At 40.4% G+C, this 22,210-nt stretch overlaps 1 protein-coding gene across 17 annotated transcripts in view; it reads left to right on the top strand.

The window, feature by feature from the left end:
- LOC143653850 (uncharacterized) overlaps window positions 1-22,210 on the top strand; it is a 353,382-nt gene that overhangs the window by 150,673 nt on the left and 180,499 nt on the right. For 2 of the 17 annotated variants that reach the window (XM_077125189.1, XM_077125186.1), the window contains one exon: window positions 3,209-3,283. The exons of the other annotated variants lie outside the window; for them this stretch is intronic. The gene's annotated coding sequence lies outside the window, so the exon portion shown is untranslated. The remainder of the gene's footprint in view (window positions 1-3,208; window positions 3,284-22,210) is intronic. 17 annotated transcript variants of the gene reach the window in all.

A 22,210-nucleotide genomic window follows, 5' to 3' on the forward strand; every position in this document is an offset into this window, starting at 1 on the left:
GCTAAAGGTTCAGCCTTGTGATTTCTCTGAAATGGCTTTTAAATATTTTGTCTCTTCAGCTTCCTTCTGCTTCACCCTTTGACCCAAAGCTTTGCAACTTAATGTGTTGGGGCCAATTCTTGTAAAATAATAAGGTTCTGATCTAGATGTAGGTTAGATTTCCAGCAAGCATGGGAATAATTGGGAGACAGGGGAAACAAACCTCAAAGCAGCCAAAATAGCAGTAATCAAGGTCATGCACTGAAGCTCATGCAGTTCTCTCTGTTGAACAGACTTCTAGATCCATTATATTAAATTTCCTGTCACTGATGTAACGAATTATTTCAAACTCACTGGCTTAAAACAACATAAATTTATTAGCTCGCAGTTTTGGAGGTCCAAAGTTCAAAGTGGGTCTCACTGAGTTAAAATCAAGGTGTCGGGGGCGATGTGCTCCTTTCTGGACACTCTAGGCAAGAATCCATTTTCTGCTTTTTCTAGATTTCTAGGGGCTACTTGAATTTCTTGGTTCCTGGCCCAATTCCACCTTCAAAATCAGCAATGACCAATCGTGTCTTTTCTCCAATGCATCACTCTAACGCTGACTCTCCTGCCTCCCTCTTCTACTTATAAGGACCCTTGTGATTACACTGGATCCACCTGCGTAAACCAGGGTAATCTTCTCATCTCAGGATAAACTGATAAGCAACCTTCACTCTAACTACAGCCTTAATTCCCCTTTGCTGTGTAACGTAACGTGTTCTGGGGATTAGGGCATGAACATTTTTGTATTCTGCTGACCACACCTAGGCTCAACTCTTGAATCCTTGGTGAGCTCAGAGTAATAGAAATGTGGCTGTTTGGTACATGGACTGTTAAAAGTAGGGATCTGTGGGAGAGGCAGACAAATCTCTACAATAGGAAATGAGAGGCAGGAGCCTCGTATCAAAAGTGGAGGTCACAACTGAAAATCAACCACAGAACCAGCAACCCCCAGGAGCCCGAGATCACAGAGAATGGGGAAAATCATCCCGACCCAGCTCCACGGCCCCGGGAGTATTCTGTTTAAGGCACAAGAGTTTAAACCCTGTTTGAAATTATGATCCCGAGTCACTGACAAAATGTTGTTTTATTCAGTTTAAACTTGTCTTTTAAAAGATAGGCTACACATATATATATTTTGTATGCTGTATGGCAGGGTCACATCTCATTCTTTTTCCCCTTGTTGAGTGAGCATCCCCTTGTTGCTGCACCATTTGTTGAATTTTTGTTTTGTTGTTTTCTTTGTTTATTTATTTGTTTTGTTTTGGGGAAGTGCATGGACCTGGAATCGAACCTGGGTCTCCCGCATGGCAGGCGAGAATTCTACCACTGAACTACCCTTGCAACCCCTACCATATATCTATTTTTTAGAAGTATTTTATAGGTAAAACCATAAAACATCAAAAGGAAATTTAGTGACTATCATTCTGATTTCTGGGTGAAAAAGAATTTCCTAAACACAAAAGCAAAGGAAGAAAGAGAAAGAGCAATATATTTATATGAATAAATGTTATTATTTACATATTAAAATCATAAACCAAATGAACAGATAAACAAGAAGCTGTGAAAATTAACATAAATATGACAGTCAGTAACCTTAAGGGGTTTACAAAAATAGCAAGAAAAAAATGCTAAGGCCACAATAGAAAAAAATGGGCAATTAATAGGAGAAAATATTGGTGGCAAATTAGTGTAAGAAAATGTTTAAATTCACTGATAATGAAAATTTTTTAAAGTGAGGGGATAGTTTTAACCTATCAAGTGAACACAAAAATTTTAAAAGAACAATAAAATTTAGCATTGGTGAGAGTGTGGTAAAATGACCCTTTCATAAACTGCTGGGGTTTATAAATGGTACTACATCTTCTGGAAGGCAATTTGACAATATATATCGAGAGACTTCAAGTCTTTACATACTTTGACACATTGATTCCACTTTTAGCTATGTATTCAAAGGAAATAGAAATAGGGGAAAGATGTCTGCAAAAATATGTTTATCATTACTTATAATATAATGATTACTTATAATCATTACAACTAATTTGTCCAGTGAGGGTAGTGTTTAAATCAACTAAAATGTATGATACATTTATATTATGGGATGTAATAGAATCATCAAAAACATGTTTTCATAGAATGGTTAATAATATAGAAACTACTAAGTGAAATGTGGCACTTATTTTATAATTCAGCATATAATTTATTCCAAATAAGATGAGAGAAATTGCATCAAATGTTAACAGTAATGGGTTTGCAACTTTTGCCTTATTTGTTATTTTAAAAAATTTTCAAGTTTTAAAACATAAGCGTGTATTTACTTTTTAAAAAAAGAAACTTTTTATTGAGTAATAAATATACAACTCAAAATTTCCCATTTTAACCACATTCAGGCTTACAATTCAGTGGTGTTAATTACATTCACAATATTGTGTTACCATCACCAATATCCATTACCCTTACTTTGTCATCACCTCAAACAGATACTCTTCTTCCCTTAAGTTATAACTCTCTCTTCCTTATCCCGCTCCCTTGGTCACTGGTTATTACTTTTATGCTCAAAAATGTTTTGTTTCATTTTTAATTATCAAAAGAAGAGATATATGTAAAGGAAGAGATACATTCTCAGATAGATAAAATGGTTGAATTGTTTCAATGCTTAAAGCTTTAGTTATGTAGACAATTCATCTAAGTCTTATTGCCCAAGATAGTGGGTAAGACATTGCTAAATTCATATAATTTGGTCAAATGTTGGTATATGACAGCAGCTACCAAAGTGTGTTTCAGGGAAAAAAAGTGCTTTAAGTTGCCTTGTGAGAGAAAGCATTCAATGTTCTAGTAAAATTAGGAGATACTGCATATGCCTAATATATATATTTATATATATGTATTCCATGTACATATTTTTTCAGAGTCACAATCCACATTAGCATTTTTAAGGTTCTGAAAAGACCTACAGTAATGAAACCTGCATGGTGTTGTTTAACTCAGTTTCTTAAATTTACTACTTTTAGGAATCTTGTTTTTGAGTCATACTTACTTGCACTACCCCCCAACCCCCAATAATATCTCATGTATGTTACACACTTTGGAAAATCATGGGCTTAAGAAAAGCTCACCCAACTAACTCATTTTAGCTTATATCTGCTAAGGTAGAAGATGTAAGCTCTGCTTTTGTTTTATGTTTCAGGAACTGTAAGGGAAATTGTGATTGGGAAGATGGCAAGGTTATGACAGGACCTTTGTCAGCTTGAGGCTCTGCAAGGTAGTTATTTGCTTGGGAAGGCTTCAAACTCTATCCGGTTACCAGATTCCACTTGATCACATACAACCAGCAGCCCTGATCCAGCAAATGGCTCCCAGCCCAGAGAGCCCTGAACTGCTGAACGATTTTCCCCTTCAAGCACACTGTGCCCAAGGGGGATGGGACTTAGCAGGCAAGGAAGCAGAAGGGGGACCCCTTCTCCAACTTCCTGCCCCAGATTGGCAAATAATGTGTCACACCTGGAACATCTGGGAGATTGCAATGGTAGAGTCCATTGCTAGAAAGTACTCCTTGTGTTAGATGGTGTTGAATACACTTGTAATCTGCAAAGAATGAGAGGTGCAAAAGCATTTTTCCTTGTCTCACTGAATTGCTTGTGAGTGCCTTCTCTCTTTGGTCTTTCGCCCTCTTTCCTTAAGGTATTTTGGTCTTTTTGAGCTGTTTGGTTTTTCTTCAAGGTTCAGGTTCCTTTTGGAGCTGGAGGAGTCATGCCACAATCTTCAGTTCCACTGTAGTGAAACGTCTTTGCTCATACTGACAGTCTTAGCATTTGTTAAATGCCTTATTTGACTCCCAGAACCTCTGACTCTTTTTGGCTTAACCAGAATCTTCCAAGAAGGTGTGGAATTGAGAAGGGAAAGGAGAAATATCTGCTGAGAAATCTTTACATTCACAGATCCACATGATACTAGAGTCGGGTGGGAGCTTCACAAGCATCTCATCCATGGCTTGTGTGTGTTTAGCTTGGTGGTCAAACCTTCAGGTGTTGCCACTGCATTTAGGTGTTGAGATTCGAAAGTGAAACAAGCAGGGAGGTCTCCAGATCCCTGTCTACCACTTCAGCCATAGTAACCCTGCTTTTTCATATACTGGGTTTATAGAAAAGATTTTATTTGAAAAAAGACCCCTGCTTCTGAAAGAAACACTCGAAGATGACTGATCTAGTACATTTCCATGCATGAATTGCCCTGCAACAAGCCATCATGTAGCTTCTTCTCAGACCCCTCCAGTGACGGGAAACTCATTGCCATTCCATATTTGGTGGTATGTTATATAGAAATCTTCCCAGAGACTCCTACCCATTTGTCCCAGTTCTTCTTTCTGGAGACAGACAAAAATAGTTTAAACCAATTTCCAGTTTTATGCTCCTCCATAGCAGGAGCTTTGTTGATTTTTTTCTTTGGTACATCTCTGGAACAAAGCCTAGCACATAGTGGGAGCTTAATAAATGAGTATTGAGTAAACAGATGACTGAGGACATTCATGTACATGTTGTAAGGGACACTATATGAACTGAGTCTTAAAGACTGGCACACTTAAGGGCCCTTTGATCACAGGCTCTCCAGTCCTCCTCAGCATGTATCCTCTGTTCTCTGCACTTATACGCAGGTGCAGTTTGCTGAGGATCTTTGGGCATGCGGCAAGGGGCCCGGACATTTAACTTATTCTGCCTAGGGCTTCTGAAAAAGCTTCCAAACAGGCACTATATAAAAGGAACATGAAAACCATGAAGAAAGTTTCCAGCTCCTTACTAGGGAATGAGATATGACCCAGGCATGAAGGTCATGCTGATGTGTCAGCATCCCTGGTGGTCACCAATCTGGTAGGACTCTGTTAAGTCCCACCAGCTCCCAAAATAAGGCTAGAAACTTTACCATTGGAAGAGTCAGTCATTTCTTTAGGCAATGTATTTATCATTCTTTTAAATATGAATACTGATCATACTGAGTCACCAGGACCTTGGAGTAAACAACTGATCAAGTTGTTTTCCCTATGGATAAGAGGCTTTGAAGGTGCTGGACACTGGGAAAGAACCGGACATAGAAGAGAGAACAGAGCAAAAGCAAGTGAGTTGGAGGGTGAAAAGAAAGTACATTTTGTTTAACTTGATAAATATTCAGGTCCCACACAAATTGCTTCAGTTTGGAAAAGGCCATTTGGGTCAGGAGTGTTGGTCTTGCTCCGTGTAAACCCTCTGAAACAGCAGACCCCACCTCCAACCCCCCCATGAGTCAATTTGATGTAATAGGACCAAGTGCATTCAGACATTTTGGAAGATTGGTGCTAGATGCATTCAAATAGTCATCAGGCTGGAAGGTGCCAAAACTGACCTGAGACCAGTCTCTCACCACAAAAGGGAAAAACCAATCCCTCACAAACATGTGGCTGATTATTGGTCGTGTGATGAAATGTTACATCCTGTGCAGGACCATTCAAATTCTTGAGAAACTCTTTCCCAATCAGAGCGAGTGACAGTTTTAGAAAATGAAGGCTGTTGTTTTTCTCCCTCTGTGTTTGCACTCCCCCTTCCCTTCCCTTTCCTTGAAAGGGGGTACAATTAGAAAATAGCAGCTTACCTGCCCTAATAGAATTTGAATTGCCCTTATACTCTTCCATAGTCTTTACATCCAGATGTTTCTTTTCTTTCTTTTGTTTCTTTCCAGATAATGCAACTAATATCTTTATCCATGTGGGGGTGTGTTTACAATTCTCAGATCACATTAATGTTAGTCATTTAAGGATCTTCAATATTTTGAAATTGACATGCCTCACCATATCTGAGAGTGGAATTTTTTTCTCTGCCTGATACTTCGATTCGATTGATAAGGACCTCCCATGACCATGACCATTAAGATGCACAATTTGGAGGGTGTAAGGTTTGGTCAAAAGGTGTCAAAGGCCACCCTACCAGTGGGATCACTAACTCCTGCTCAGCAAGGGACAGTGCACACTTCACTGCATGTTGGATGCTTCCTGAACTGGTGACCAGCTGAAACTAAAGACATCAAGCTTTTAGGGCTTTCTGTTCTGGTTGGTCTGAAGGATAATGGGGTGCTGTGTTCTTTTATTGATCACACATGGAACAAATGCCTGTTTTATGGCAGGCCCTGTGCACAGAGGTTAGGGTAAAGACAAATAGGATATCTCCACTCTTAAGATGTTTTCAGTCTAGCAGAGAGACAAACATAACTAATGGTAGATACAAAGATATATTACATATCAGAGAAAGTAGTTAGGTCTCTAAGGGGAGGTGGAATAGAAGGAGGGTGATGGGGAGGTGGGAAAGAGAGGAGTAAAGTTAGAGAAGAATAGAGAGGTAATGCTTGAACTGGGGTCCTTGCAGGCTAAGTAGACATCTGGGTGGGAATGGGATGTTGAATGAAAATGCACTAAGGCATAGAACAGCATGATGCTTTAGAAAAACTTTAAAAGTTTGATGACAAGGGCATAAGTTGGAAAGTGTATACTAAATGTAGGAGCCAGAACACAGAACCCAGAGCCCCTTGCAAGCCCTGCAAGGGGTTTTTTATTCTACGCTGTAAGCCATGGACAGCCACTGGCAAGGTTCTAAGTAAGGCAGTAATTTATGAAACTTAGCTTTTAGAAAGGTCACTTGGGTGTCTGTGTGGAGAATGGATCCAAAAGTAGCAAGATAAGAGGCAGGAAAACTACTCGGGAAATTGTGAAAATATTTCACGGAAAACAAGAGTTGCAACTAAGGCAATGGGAATGAGGATAGAGACATTTTTAAAAGGTAAAATTTCCAAGATGCGTAGTGGATGGAATGGGTTAGGCCTGTTGAAGGACAATAAAGAATCTAAGATGACTTCTAAGTTTCTGATTTGAGTGACTGTAGGTAGTTTGGAGAGAAGGGGGTGCAAGAGATAATTCAGTTTGGGGTATGTAATTTGAGGAGCCCGTGGGTTACCCAAATGGAGAAGCCCAAAATGTAGTCGGTTCTGTGGATTTAATGGCTTAAAAGATAGGTCAGAGACAAGGAGAAAAATACGACCATTGTTTATATGAAGGTGGTAGTTAACATCACGGCAGAGAACAGCCACGTCGGTGAGAATGATAGAATGCCAAGGAAAGAGCTTTTGACTCATCAATTTAATGCAGTGGCCAAAGAAAGAGGAGCCAGAAAGGGCAATGGTACAGGAGGATAGAGGAAAGCTGTATCACAAAAGCCAAAGAAGGGGGTTCTAAAAGAAGAGATTGGCCAACAGTGTCTAATACTTCGGGGCGGGGCACCGAGATAAAGACTCAAAGCTGCCACCGGAGCAGGCAAGTGATGAGCTTCATGCAGAGCAGACTCAGCTGGGTGATAGGTGCTGCAGACAGATGGGAGAGGTGGGAAATACTTGGAAAGGGAGTAAGTGGAGACTGTGGACGCTGACTGCACTCAGAAGGCTTGAGGAGGAGAGAGTGTCACTCCTAAATAAAAAATATTTAGGCCTACTGATTTTGGCTGAAAATTGTGTCTCATCTGAAAAAGTTAGGTAAGCCTAATAGCATTTAAACCATTGTGACTTCTTATTGTTCTGGTGTCTGGTCTGGGTACTTTTATTGTAGTCTTGAGTATTTTACTTTTATTTTGTCCTTTGATTTTCTACCATGTTTTTGGACACCCTTGGGTTTTTTGCCTCCTCTGTTGGATTCCAAATCTGTTGCAATGGGGCTTGCTCCTTGAGGACTTTTGTGGTCTGGATGCAACCTCAGAAATACAAGACTTACTCAAAATTTGTGAATAGGCAGGACTAATAACACATATTGAATATTAAACCTCAATAAATAACATCATTAAACCCTAACAAATCATTAAGGAAGAACTTAAATAAGCACTCTGTCAAAATGTAAATAGGGGTAGAATCAGCCATTGTCAGGGGCAGGGCAGTGAAAGGTGTGAATTTCTTCAGGAGGCTGAGGTGCTCATCACACACAGTTAGCCATTTCCTGAGTTGCTTTTCTTTTTAAAATCCAGGGTCTTCTCATTGTATAATTACAGAGTTGTAATCACTTATTTCAAAGAGCTAGGAGCCTCAGCCAACCGAAAAATCAAACAGCAGTTGTGACAGTCACACAGGAGACACACCTCCCTGATGCAGAAGTGATGAACTGAAAGAAGTAATGGGTGGAACAATTGTCAGGGTTTCCAACTTCTCTAACTTGGAAGGAGTCATTAAGTGAATAAATAGCACACTCCCACTCAAACCAGCAGAAGCCAGAATGACCCAGTGGGTAGCTTGGGAATAGTAGTAGAAGTTGTTTCCTCATTGAGTTTTTAATAGAGCTTAGGATCTTCATGGACCCTAGACACTTTGTGAAGTAGGCCAAGTTTAGCTCCTCCCATCTCTTCTTTCAACATCCTTCTTCCCACCCAGAGAATTGCTTCTCTATCTTAGAGTATCGAAGCTTAGAGTAAATACCAGAGACTGGACTAAGCACATTGGATATTCACTTATTTGTATATTGCAGCCACCTTATGGAGTAGGTACTATTATTATCCCCAGATTACAAATGAAGAAACTGAAGCTCAGAGGGGTCATAAACTAGATTAAGAATACTCACTAGGTGATGGCAAAGCCAAAATCCCTGTCTAGATCCATGAATGTGCTTTTAATCATCTAGAAATAAGGTTACAGCCAAGATATAATCTTTGAGGTTTTTTCTTAGCTGGCTGCTACTATTTCTTAAAGTGTTACTCTTCCCAAAGCTTTTTGGTACTGTATAAGGCTTTAAGAATATCTAATATGGTACAAGTCACCTCGTGCTTTATATATAAGGCATTCATAAAAACATATGAAAATCATCAGTATGGCTATCAAACCAGAGATTTACATTCCATTAAGAGTGGTGGTATGTTTTTTTTTTTAAGTTAAAAATTCCTTAATTTTTTTATTCCTGGTACCACTGCCACAATTTCCATGCCAATATACCTGATGTAATGAAAAGAAAAAGAAAAAGCTACAACAGGTAAAAGACCTCAGGAATGACATCTAATTGACACTACATTGCATTAATCAATAGCTGCACTTTTTGCAAACCGTGCTATGACAGCCTGAACAAGAAGGGTTTCCTGTTTAAGGTGCGGTAACTTTTCTGACTGTGGATCATCATTCCATCTGTGGCAGATTTTTACAGTTCCTCTAATGCATTTGGGATAACTGTCTCAAAGTAACACTGCAGCTTTCCTGACAACTCCTCGTTCTCTCTCCTCCTGAGAACTGTAGTCACTTTCTGTTGAGTTTTTACAACCTTTTGCTACCATACCCACCACTTCAACACCAGCTCAATAACCACCATTTCCAGAGAGTTAAAAAATAATTATGAAAACGTTAACTGTGCCTTTTCTTTTGGATAATATATTTGACAACAGAGTACCAGAATTTCACTATACTTTTAAATTTCTTCTGTTTTCACAATTGAATACATAATCAACTCCTCTTCTATTAAGCATCCAATTGAGGTTAAAGACTCACCACTTTTAGAATACCTAATGATTTCTATTTTTTTCTTAAATTTATTAAATTGATTAGATCTATGCTTATTTTCACTAACCTCAGCAATTTCTTTTTCTGTTTCCCTTTCATTTTTTTGTCAAATTCAATCAAGTACTCAGACAATTGCATGAATCTTCTAGTACTAAGGTGGCACTGTTGTCAAAATTGAATACTTGGGTAGTTTCACTATGGCGACGTTCACAGTGTCCTTTTGTCAGCTGATAGATGAATGTCCAAACCTGGTATTTGAGGGACAATTTATGGGTATGATGTCAAAGATATGAAAATGTGGGGTGTAAGAAAGTTGAATATATGAAAGTCAAGGACTTCAAGTAAAACAGTTTAGCAGCTATTTTAAGGAGGGTCTATTATGTGCTTGGGCTGGTGAAGAGATTGCATATACTTTTGGGATACGAAAGGAAAATGTGGCTATTTCATTTAACCAACTAATAAGAATTTAATGGACCCTGTGTACACCTCATTCCTCTGAGTTTCCTTGGGGTCCATCATTTATATTAGGCCCATGAATCTGCTTTATACATTTATCTACAAAGACTGTGAAAAAAGTCCTTGTCATCACAAAAGGGAAATTTTGCTTGTATTAGCTACAGGTAGAAGGAAAAACAACTTGCTTTTGATGTCACATTATTTATTTTAAGAAGGCATTGACTAAATAGGTTGTGACTCAAATGGTGATATGGAATGCCTTGAATCTTTCATACATACACAAAGACAAATACACACACACACACACACACACACACACACACACAAGTTTGGCCAAGAAATTCAGCAGTCACTGAACATGAGGGACCTTATGATGAGATTGTGACTTCAGACACTCCCAGTCTTGGTCTTGTGCAACGAGGAAACCAGGAGGAGGAACTGTTCACCAGTACCCATCAAGAGAACCTCCTCACCCACGCGTCTATAATTACCAACAACAGTTGCAGCGCAACTCAAAAACATAAACATACTGAGTTGGCCAAAGCCCAAGGCTGTATTTATAGCCTCCTTGGCCTACTAATAGCCTTAACACCCTTTCTGAAACAGACCCCAAGTTGGAAGCAGGATGCAAAGGGGCCTCTAGGTTGTGAAGTGAAGCAATGACTACACTTCCAGTTCCACATGGTCTCTGTTTGAACAGTCACTGACAATAAGAAGCCGTTCCGAGAGTCTTGTCCCAAATAAACATTTTCCTGGGCAAGCCAGACAAGAACACAGAGCCAAAGGGTTTCCAACTCAGACTTGGAAATTATAGGGTTTAATTGGGAGGCGTGTCAGTGGCACGTCATCTTCATTTGGATGTTTGGCCCAAACAGTGTTTGTTCAGGCAAGACAGGAAGTGGCTGAAAAAGAAGTGTAAGACTGTGGAAAGAGCAGGGGCTGGGGAATCAGAAAGCTCCACGTTTAGTTGGGTGATTTTGAACAAGTGTTTCCACCTCTCTTAACCTAAGCTTTCCCTGCTGTGAAATGGAGATGCTAAAAATGCCCCTACCTGAGAGGGGGTGTTGGAATTGTATGTGGCATGTATACACTATTGGGGGTTCTGATGAATGTGACTGTTACTAATGCATTATTATTATAAATAAGGATCTCTGAGAAACTTGCCCCACATACCCACAGTGGATAATTTTGTCATGTCTTTGAGATGGTCCATCTTATTCAAAAAAACTATAAAGAGTTGAAAGATATTTTTAGATGTTCTTCTCCTATATAACTGATGTTAAATCTATTTCAGAAAGTTGAAAATAAATTAGTTTTATCCACATTTCTTTATTTTCAATATTCTAAAGATAATCTCTATTTATTAATGTAGCATAGGTTCCATTTCTTTGCACATGCTAACGAGGAGCAGCACATTTGTTGGGAGTGGTAAATCACATTATGTCTTATGGAAGACAAAGCATATATAAAACTTCTCTGTCTTGGTCTATTTTATTAAATATTAAAGTTAGAGAAAATTAATCAGCAAGGCCATTTGTTTTAGCTTCCTCTCTGCTAAAACAAGTATTATGTAATGGGTTGGCTTAAACAATGGGTATTTATTGTTTATCATGGCTTTGAGGCTAAGAGAAGTAAAAAATTGAGGTGTCAGTGAGGCGATACTTTCTACCTGAAGACTGGCATTCTGGAGCTGCCTGCTGGCGAACTTTAGTCCTTGGCTTTTTTTGTCAAATGGCAATACACATGGTGGCATTTTTTCCTGTCTCTTCCAGGTTCGGTTGACTTCCAGCTTCTGGCTGCTCCTGTGGCTTACTTTCCTCTGACTTTCATTCTTCTTATATAAAGGACTCCAGTAATTTGAAATACATAAATTCAATTTCAGTTGGGCCACACCTTAAATGAAGTTGCATCTTGAAGAGATCTTATTTACAGTGGTTTCACTGGTCACCAAAATGCAGACCAAGACCAAAAATGTGTCTAAACTAGGGTACACAACTCAATCCACATCACCATTTCATCCAATCTTCTCCCCACTTATCATCTAAAATATCCCTGGTACATGGTCACCCAACCTCTGCTTGAACCTATGAAGAACTGGGACTCTGGGAAAAGTCCATTCCAGTTGGAGGCCATTCAGATGGTTGAGAAGTTCTTCTATCTGTTGAATTCGATTTGAACACTCTTGCCTTCATTTGTTGCCCCTGTGTATCCTTGGGAACAAAAGAGAGTAAACTATTTCTTCTACAGGATGGCCCCTCAAACTTCAGAAGTATGAGACCAGGGCTTCCCAGGTCTTCTCCACCCCAGGCAAACATTCTTGGTTCTTGCTCATAGCCATAGGAAAACTCCTGATCTATTGCTCAGTTAGCTTCCTTCCTTGGTTTTTTGAGCGTTATTTGTTACTTCTCTTCTTTCCTTCCCTTTCTAGCTGCCTTTCCTTCTCTGTATGTGGACTACATCTAAGTTTGTAAACTACATGCAACTTCATTTTTTCCTCTGTTGCCCAACTACATTTGGACCCTAAATTTGTTAATGAATGTGCAAGGAATATAGGTCTCAGTTTGCTTTTATATTAAGACAAGCTAAAAGTGGTTTGGAGGAAAATCTGTAGCAAAATATCACGTAAGGTATTCCAAAGGCAAAAAGGAATTAATTTTAATTATTCAGCTTTGGGTTTTCTATGTAAGTACAGATGTGGACTTGAATGTATTATACACATTTTTACACAAATATGCACAAAATCTCTAGCCTCAAAGTCCTATAGAACAGTAATTATGACAGGGTTAAATTGATGCTTACTTTATCTTATTTTCTAGGTTGATCTTGTACATGATAATAATTGTGTTAGTTAACAGCAGTAGCAGTAATGACAAACATAACTTATTGAAAGCTTGCTACCTATTAGGCACCCTGATAAATCATTTATCTTTTCAATACCAAAATCTATGTGACAGGTACTATTATCCTCACAAACAGGTGAGGAAAGCCAGAGATTAGAGAGTTGAAGTAAATTTGTCCAAGGTCCCAGGGCAAGTAAATGGCCAGAGTTAGGATCTCAGCCTGTGGTTGTTTGACCCCAAAGTGTAAGCCACAGGATTGTAAATTGCTGCCACTCAAAACATTGAAGTAGGAATGGCCCAGACAGAAAGAGAAAGAGGAACATTACAGATTCACTAAAATGTCATTACCATGCCCAGCTGGAAGCAAAACAAAGGCACTGGGGACACAGGCTCAAAGACTCTGAGATGAGAGACCACGAGAGAGTCCTTGATGCAGGTGTGTGAGACACAGCCCAGAAGTACAAATTCGGGGAGGGCTAGTGAGAAAAGGAACAAATGAAGGGACTGATCTGTTTGCTGAGAACATATAATTAAACACATCCTTTGATTGAGCTCCACTGTAAATGTCAGTATATACAAACTAGAAGTATCCATTTACAATCATAGTGAGGACAACGGTAACTTGGTTTTGTCTAGTCTTTAAGGCCTAATCTGTCAGGGTACCCTGGAAATCTTAGCATGTACCTGGTGTGTTGCAATAACTGCCTTTGTAAACTGATCTTAAAATAATATTTTGTGAAGTAAATCTCATTTAAAATGAACTAGGGTAGCTACGTACTTAATATACCACTGTTGATTGTTTTGCAAAGTGAAGAATTACTAAGAAATCATTTCCAAATTCCTTTTAAAATCTAAATATGAATTTTCAGATGTCAGGGAAGCCCTTGTTTGTGTTCCATAGATTTCCATATCTGCCTCAAACATCGTGAAAATTATATTCTAGCAAAAAGGCTCAGGAACCCCTATGTCAATAATTTACATTTTAATGCTGTCTGTTTTCAATCTTTCATATACATTCTCAAATCTGATGTGAATTAAGTAGTTCAAGTTAATGTAGGTGGACTATTTTACAGTCTGTGAAATTGTTCCCTATCAACACAACACCCTTTTAACAGAAAAGAAAAAAATGAGGCTGAGGAAGAAATAATTTAGGTTACCCAGGTAAAAAATGGTGAGGTCAGGATTTTAATCTGCATCTTTTTAAATCTAGCATATCATACAACTTCTTAAAGCTCAATCACTAGATGATTTTTGAGCTATTTTGAGGGGAATGGTAATTGACATTCAAAGATATGTCTCCTAGCAACCACAGGAGTTTCATGGAGTTCATTTGATCTTCAGTGAGATTCACACCCTGAACCAGGCTGGCTGACATTATACTCTTGCCCTGTCAAAGTTCCAGGGGCCATTGTGCGACGCAGCATATCTTGCTATTTCTGAGCAGAAAGAGAGATGACTAACAAGCATGTCATCAACCAGAAATGGGTAGAAAATTTTTGCCCTTTCTCTCATATCAAGCTGACCAGTGAGTTAAACCCCTGGAAGACCAAGGACAAACCCCAGTTCACATCCCCAGAGGAAAAGGTAACATGAATTTCAGACGTTTTCTCTTAAAGCCCACTCACACCCAGCACCATGGTATTCTAAATGATCAGATCTCTTCTGCGAGAATCAAAAAAAGCATCACTTGCTCTTTCAGCAACAAAAATTTGGATATCTAAACATGACTTTGCCCTCTCCTGTTGAATCTATTTTATATTTCTTTGTATATTGGTTCATTTGTCTTTGTACAAACCCAGTCAGCACTGTAAAGGCAATTTTTCTATAAAGGGAAAATACAGCTGCAATCTCACCATCCGAACTCATTCACGGTTCTTATTTTGGGCTTTCTACAGCCGATTGAGTGTCTACATGTAATGCTTCTCTAGTTTCAGTCCTGTGTTGATATATTATGATGGTCTGATTTCTTGTTTCACTTAGGGTTGGGATACAAACAATCCTCATGCTCTGAAAACACTTTCTAATGCTTTTTCACTGACCCTGAAAAAGCAAAGATGAATGTAAATGTAATTGGGACAATTGTAGCTTGTGTTAATATAGGAGTCAGTGCTGCAAATATAAAAACTTCAGGAAAATAAAAAGATTGAGCTAGGTGAAATTGTTCATTTGACTAAGGCAGGTACCTCCCTTCTCCACATTTTACAGAATATAATACTAGCATAAGGTCATTCACACAAAGGAGGGTCTTCCATAAAATAAGATTGCATTCAACAATCAACAGTTTTAGGTACAGGCAATACTGATATATGGAAACGTGGTTTCCTATTCTTGGGAAGTTCAAAAGCTAAAGGTGGGGACAGATGTTGAAATATAATTTCAATTCTGTAGGGGGAAAATGGGACTGGTGGAAAATGGTAGTCCGAACATTGTATGATCTGCCTAAAATACTGTCCTTCCGGGGATTCTGTTCTCCTTGGGGGCCCATTAAATTTTGTTTTTTAAAAATTATTCTCAAAAGCCTATCTCCCCAGTTCCTGTTTGCTGTGAGCTTCATGTAAAGCAAACAGAGACACAGATAATGTCAACACAGGGCTTAGGGAAACCAAGTGGGTGATACTGTCCACAGTAAGTTAAATGAAAAAATTGCCAGGGATTAGTATATAATTGATGGCATCTCCAAGTCTGTGAGTCAATTGCTCTTTTCCACCATTCAGGCCTTCCACCTCCAAAAAAGAAGATAAACTTTTAAAATGCATTTTCTGACTTGGGCTCTAGTGGGTTATGACTCTGTAAATTCCGATCTCCAGCCGGGCCACAACCATCCTGAAGTCAGCCAGGGATCCTTCATTCTCCTGCAGAGCAGTAGGAATGTCATCCGGGTCTCTGAGGAGGCAGCAAAGCCTAGAGAGAGGTGTATGGGAATGTTTGTATTGGCTCCTTGCTTTTGTCCCAGTCAAGGCTCCTGCTAGAGTCCCCAGTGCCCATGCATCCATTAACCCCCCCATCAGCTGCTGCTTCCAGTTCCTCATTGAAGTTCTCTCCTTTCTTCGATGGCTTATCCCCCCACAGAGCAGCAAAGGTTGGTTTTACTTATGTAGAGGGCTACTTGTCATAGGCAACCAGGAGTTGAGAATAACCAGTTGTGCCAAGATGCAACTATTTCTAGGAGAAAGTGACTCAGATTTGTGACTCTGCAAATATTGCTACTTGCCACACTGGCCACCTTCAACCTGACTTTTCTTTAAAGATCCTTTAGGATGCTCATGAATTATTGAAACTTTGTAAATTCTCAAATGGAAGGAGATTGCTGTCTTGCTGTCTTGCCTGGCTCTAGCTAACCTCCAAATAACTTTCTGGTACCAGTCTGCTGCCACGGAACCTGCTCTGACAAGTTCTCCATCGGAGCTTTGGGTAGAAAAAGCCACAGACAAGATCCAAATGGCTCCAGGATTAACCCTCAGCTCATCTGGCTACAGCTGGGAGAAATGCTCTGACCCCTTCACAAGGCCCATTCCCATGTTACACATGTGCAAATGGAGGCAAAATTTTCATTTTTGTATGAAAGTATTATGAATTCTTTGCACACATCTTGAGGACCCATTTGAGTTTAGCCCCATGTACTATATGAGGGACTCTCAAAATACCTTCTACACAGCAGTAACATTAATTGAATTATTTACAATTACATTGTTTTTTGATAAGTAAATCCTGTTGTTATCCAGATGTACCTCACTGCATAGATAAAATAGAAGCTCAACAAATGTTGAGTGGAAGAGAAAGAGACACACACAAACACAAAGAATATGAAATAATCCTGCAAGGAGGTAATAATATTATGATGCTAAAGACAAGGTAATTACAGCTTAGAAAAGCTGATTAACTTGCAATGTGGGAAAGGCACTGTGAAAGTAGATGGACCTGGGGGATTTCCTGGCCCTATCACTTTCTAGTTATATGATTTTGGACATGTTGCTTAATTGCACTCAGCCTGTTTTCTCATCTGTAAAATATATCCCACATGGCTATATGGATTTAATAAGATAATGCAGGCAGGAAAACCTAGCACAACACTTATCATATAGTAAGACTTTAATAAATATTGTTGGTCATAAATCCAACAGAAGTTCGCACAGTGAATTGTGGTGGGACCAGCGATTTGAAACACATCTGGCTCCAAGCCTGCTCTGGTTCCACAACAGAGCTGCTTCTATGAGGCCCCGCGCACAGCTATCCCTGCGCTTCCTCTCAGTGTCCAGTTCTAGGAAGCCAATGCATCACTGCCTGATGAATCACTCTGACATGGAGTGAGCAACATGAGCTTACAAGACTTCAGCTTGCCTGAGTTTTGGCTCCCCATAAGCTCAGGAGGAAGCTGATGAACTCAGTGGGCCTTGCCTCTAGGATTGCTCAAGAGAAGCCCAGCAAGGACAATGAGGGCTGCTCTGTGCCCAGTTACAGCAGCGAGACATCTTGGGGAATAGGGTGGGATGGGGAGGTGAGATAGCCCTTACAAAATAAAGTTTAGAGAAGGAAAATGGGAATCCAACAGCACAACTCTTCACTTAAGCCACAGGGCCATGCATATCTTCTGAGCCTTCACCTCCAACAGGCTTGCAAAACATCCAAGGTTTACCAAGGATGCAGAGAAAGGCAGTTGAAGTGATCCAGGTCACTGGTGGGCCTGAGGAGAAAGTAAAGGATGAGAATATCTCAAATAAGAAAGACAGTGGCTGATATGGCCAAAAAACTAAAAGACAGATATAGAAAAGATAAGGAAAGTGCCAAAGTATTAGGTAAGAAAGAAATGAGTTTATCACTTTAAAAATGGTATTTTTAAAAATATATTTATATTTATACCCAGTCTGTTTCCAAAGAAAGGATTGGAGCCTGCTGTTAAAAAATGAAAACTACTTTGGGAAAAATGAAATTAGGTATTGTTTACAGAACCATCCTAAAGTGGGAAGGGCATTTCAGTCCTTTGGAGATTGGCCCCATGTTGTTCCCAGTATGCAGGTCCCTAAATCTCTAGATGTGATGACCCTAAAACAAAGCTTTATAAGTACATCCTCCAATCTCATTTTATAAAGGAGGACACCGAGGCCTACGGTGGGGAAGGGACTTTCTATTAAGTACAGAGTGTTACACATCAGTCAGGGCCCGACTGGGAAAATAGAAATCACACTGAGTGTTGGAAACAGAGGGTGTTGAATGCAAGGAATTGGTTACACAGGTGATGGGGATGCAGAGAAAGCAACAGGGGCCAGTGAGGCAGCCTGAGATTACCAACAGCAGGAAGCCCCCACCATTCCCAGGCTGGAGAGGAAAAGGAGGAGGAGGCAGAATTGACAGAGTCTAGAGTCTGGACTCCGGACAGAAGCTGAAGCCCATTGGTTCTGACCTGTGGGAGTTGGTACCATAGAGGATAGCTACAGGGTGGGATGCTGCTCGGGCAGAGAGGTGGGAAGAGCAGTGCCCTGGCTTTTCCCATGCTCCCATCCCATCTCCTGCCGGGACCTCCCTCTGGTCCAATACAGCAGGCAGGCAGGAGATACAGTGGGGAATGCAAGATGTGGCAAAGAGCATAGGTAGAATCTGTGAGCAAGGGGAAAAGTTAAGGGTGGATCTGTGGGCTCAGGCCTGGGAGCATAACTTCTCAGATAATGATTTCTTGGGCACTTCTCTGGGCAATGCCAACGGTCCAGGGTTCTTGCGGGTAGAGCATACTATTCTTTGGTAGCATTCATCAGACCCAGACTCTGGTCTGCCTTCTCATGTGCAAACTGGGGGTGTTATGTCTTATTTTGCCAGTGAATGCATTCCTGATGTTTCCCTATCAAAGAAAGGCTGATATAAAATGGAATCTTATTCCGAAAGGCAAGTATTTTCTTAGTGCATTTGTTTGGATTTCCATATATTGAGATTTATTCTTTTTCTTTATGTGAGGCCTTTCTGAAAAACGGCATCCTAAATCTTTAAATTTAGAATGGAAGTATTGCCAAGAAGTAGTTTCTGGAGTTAAGGACTTTAGTCTCTTAAAAATAGCCACTAGTACCCCTAAGCTAGTCCAAATATACATATACTCTAAGCAAAACTCATGATCTTGTTATGCAAATGCAGCTTCAAGAGCTTCGAAATGTAATTTAGCCCCAAAGAGCTCGGTACACAAGAAGTTCAGAGCTTCCACTTACCACAAGGACAAGGTAGAGTTCTGGAATAGAGAGGAATTGGCCAGTCAAAAGGCTGGGCAGTGCCAGAGCTTTCTCCTGCAGGCTCTCTTGCTTATCAGGAATTAACCTTTCAGTTGCTGCATTTCTGGGATGGAACGGGGGTGTAGGGGTGATCAAGGCAGTGACAATTTGCTGATTCAGAAATATTGCAATAGTTTGATAACCATGATAATTCTCCTGATGAATACTGACCGAATGTCAGCATTGACGTGAGATTCCTGAAAACAGGGAGCTGACAGAATACTGCCTTTTCGTATGCCCCAGAGTACCTTGTCCAATTGCTAGTACCCAGGTTGCCTTTATACTTCTATTTCCTCCCCAGGACGATTGCCTCCTGCAGATTAACAATATCTCTAACTTGTGTCAGGTCTCAGTTTCCGGCACAGTGCCTGGCCCACAGACAAATGGCACCCACGTGAGAAGACTGACCCAAATGCTGGTTGAATGTATGAAAGTTTAAGAAGCTCTCCTTCCCAAGTTTAAAAAAAAGATTAATTTTTTGCTTTCTCCAAGAGCTTCCAGAAAAAGCAGAACCTCTACCCAGACAGGGCAAGTGTGTCACAAAGTTCTGCTTTCACTGTGTGTTAAGTGGAAATGATTAGGCAATCAAGTAGTAAGAGATTCCTCTCTTCATTTCCTCTGTGTTGGAGGCAGTCCTGCCATGGGTCTGCACACTCAGACTGACAGTACAAATTGTGATGATTTGTACTGATAACCAGGATGCCTCGCTTCTCTGTCATCATGGCTTATCCACAGAATGTTGCTGAAGGAGCCACTTCCTCCTGGTGGCCTACGTAGGCGTGAAGATGCTGGTGTTGTGTGTGTGTGTCCAGGACTGACTTGAAGGAATTACTTTTTGGCAGTATCGTTGGCACGTGTTCCAAATGCCAGTGGCTCATCAGGTTCTGCCCTTGGGCTAAGAGATCTGGATGAGGTTCAGAAAACTGCCCCTGAGACTATGACAACTGTCTCCAATACCCCCACCATTTTCCAAACATTTACTTTGTGCTAGGGTAAGCATTTAACGTACTCGGACGTAGTTGGTAGCCCTGAGACATCTCATTCTACATGTTTTACATGTGAGGAATGAACCAAACTTTCTGGGCTTTGACAGGGTCACGTGGAAAACTAGATGTTGGCCCCAGGCACTTCCCAGATGGACTGCCGGGAATTTTGATGGGTTGAGTTTTGGACTAGGAGTTGGTGGAACCTGTAAGAGATTCTCAAACCTGGCTGCATTCTTAGAATCCCCTGGGAAACTTTCTAAAAACAATAATGATGGGGACTTTCCCCAGATCAATGAAATCAGAATTTCTAGGGATGGATCCTGGGCGTTTTTGTTGCTGTTTCACTCCCCAGGTAATTCTAATAAACAGCCAGGCACAGACCCCCTGCCTTGGACTTTAGCTTTGACCTCATCTGTGCCAACTATGTGACTTGATGTAGGTCATTTACTTTGAGTTGCACTAACTGTAAAAGGGATTTCATGGTGGCAGCAGCCCATCTCCCAGAGGCAGGAGAGGAGCTCAGGGCTACAATCAAAGAAATCTGGTGTTTTGAGTTCCACATTCACCAGTTACTAGTCACATGACCTTGGGCAAGTTATTTTTAACATTTCTTAGTCTCAGGTAACAGGTGACAACTCAACTCATCTGGCTATTGTGAGAATTAAATGAGATAATCCAGTGTTCATACCTGACATATAGTAAACACTCAATCTCAACACATTTTAGCTGTTATGATTGTTGGAGAGTTCCCTGAATTCTTTGGAAGAACTGTCTATCCTAGAAACAGTGGTTGTCTTGTAATGATTTGGTATTGTTACAGTAATTTATAGTTCTCAAGTCCTCCTAAGTGGAAACTGGAGCCTAAATCAGTGGAAGGAAAGAGAAAAGAATGTATCCAAGGGCTTCAAAGCCAAGAGGTGTTTTTTTTAGCAGGAGAGAAATGTTGGTTTGATTGATTTCTTCAGGCAAAATGGCCAGAAACCACTAAGTGGCCAGGTTTCCTGAGAGCCAGGTGAGCTCAGGTGGAGTTTTGATGATCCCCTTCACATACACAAATTCCCTGGGGATTTGATGAATTTAGCTGAAGGCCACCAACTGGTATGGACCATGTCCCTTGGGCTTTGTGTTGGCTGCAAGGCAAGGAAGCTCCAGTAGCTCAGGAATGAGGATTAACCCACTGCCCAAATTCACAATGAGCTGATGCTCTGGGACCCCCATGCTTGTGAAGTGTCTCTACCACCAGCCAAAATATTACTACAGACTTCATAAGATGAAAGCTGGCCCATTGCCTTGGCTCCTCAGATTCCTGAAAATACAGTACTCTGGCCCCATAAAAAAGGCAGCCAAACCTGACCACTTGGAAAATGAAGTCCATGTCAGTAACTCCCAGAAGAAAAAAAAAGATTATTTACAAGCTTGAAACACAGGAAAGATAAACCCAGCTGTCTCATTCCTGTCTTTCTGTGTGAGACTCAATTTTTTCCAATATAGAACTTTATCTAGCCATGTTCAGAAAGCCAAGTGTCTTTTCCCTGGGGTTTTGTTCTCCTGATGGCAGGTTTGTATCTTATTGAGGAGACTGGAGTATGGGTTCTGTGGCAAGTAAGCTCAGCTGCTTTGGGGTTGTATCCATAGGATCAAAGTCTGAGAAACCTACTCAGCATCTCAGACCATGAAGCCACACACTGATAGGAAAAATGAAAGTTAATGCTACCACATAGGGGGAATTGAGAATAATAGAAATTTTCTCCTAGTCAAAATTACTTATCAGTTCAGAATTGGCCCCTCTTTTAATCAGACTTAAATCTTCAGCAGGTTCTGAAGGCTCTCCTGCTTACTGGGCCTGGAATGGTTAGATAATCCCCCTAGGTTTCTGCTGGGGTGCATTCAGAGTAGTAGCCAGGAAAGAGCTATAGTGCTGTGCAATGAGCATCCAGGTTCTACTTGGATCCCAATAAGGAAGGTACTCTTTCTTTTTCTTTTCCCTAAAATTCAGAGCTAGGGAACATCATCCCTAGTTTCCAGTTCAGCCATTTTGTTGGAGGGTTTGACCATAATTCCATATTCCACCTTTTTTTGTCCTTCCTAAAAGGAGAAGATATAACTCTCCAACCACTGCAGTGTG

This window comes from Tamandua tetradactyla, chromosome 13, assembly GCF_023851605.1.
Source record: "Tamandua tetradactyla isolate mTamTet1 chromosome 13, mTamTet1.pri, whole genome shotgun sequence".
Taxonomy (NCBI): Eukaryota; Metazoa; Chordata; class Mammalia; order Pilosa; family Myrmecophagidae; genus Tamandua; species Tamandua tetradactyla.